Genomic DNA, 525 nt, shown 5'->3' with positions numbered 1-525 from the left:
GTCTATGTGTAGAGTCTTCTCTTGTGTTGTTGGAAGAGGGTGTTTGCTATGACCAGTGTGTTCTCTTGGCAAAACACTATTAGCCTTTGTCCTGCTTCATTCTGTACTCCAAGGCCAAATTTGCCTGTTACTCCAGGTGTTTCTTGACTTGCTACTTTTGCATTCCAGTCTCCTATAATGAAAAGGACATCTTTTTTGGGTGTTAGTTGTAGAAGGTTTTGTAGGTCTTCACAGAACCTCTCAACTTCAGCTTCTTCAGCATTACTGGTTGGGGCATAGGCTTGTATTACCATGATATTGAATGGTTTGCTTTGGAAATGAACAGAGATCATTCTGTCGTTTTTGAGATTGCATCCAAGTACTGCATTTCAGACTCTTTTGTTGACCATGATAGCTACGCCATTTCTTCTAAGGGATTCTTGCCCACAGTAGTCGATATAATTGTCATCTGAGTTAAATTCACCCATCACAGTCCAGTTTAGTTTGCTGATTCCTAAAATGTCAATGTTCACCCTTGCCATCTCC

The 525-nt window shown here is 40.8% G+C and overlaps 1 protein-coding gene across 5 annotated transcripts in view; it reads left to right on the top strand.

Moving 5' to 3' along the window:
- TSGA10 (testis specific, 10) overlaps nt 1-525 on the top strand; it is a 93,602-nt gene that overhangs the window by 75,044 nt on the left and 18,033 nt on the right. The window lies entirely within an intron of this gene.

The sequence above is a fragment of the Bison bison genome, unplaced genomic scaffold (genome assembly GCF_000754665.1).
Source record: "Bison bison bison isolate TAMUID 2011002044 unplaced genomic scaffold, Bison_UMD1.0 scf7180017864508, whole genome shotgun sequence".
Lineage (NCBI taxonomy): Eukaryota > Metazoa > Chordata > Mammalia > Artiodactyla > Bovidae > Bison > Bison bison.
Note: the sequence above shows the minus strand (reverse complement) of the source record. Positions and strands in the feature narration are given on the sequence as shown.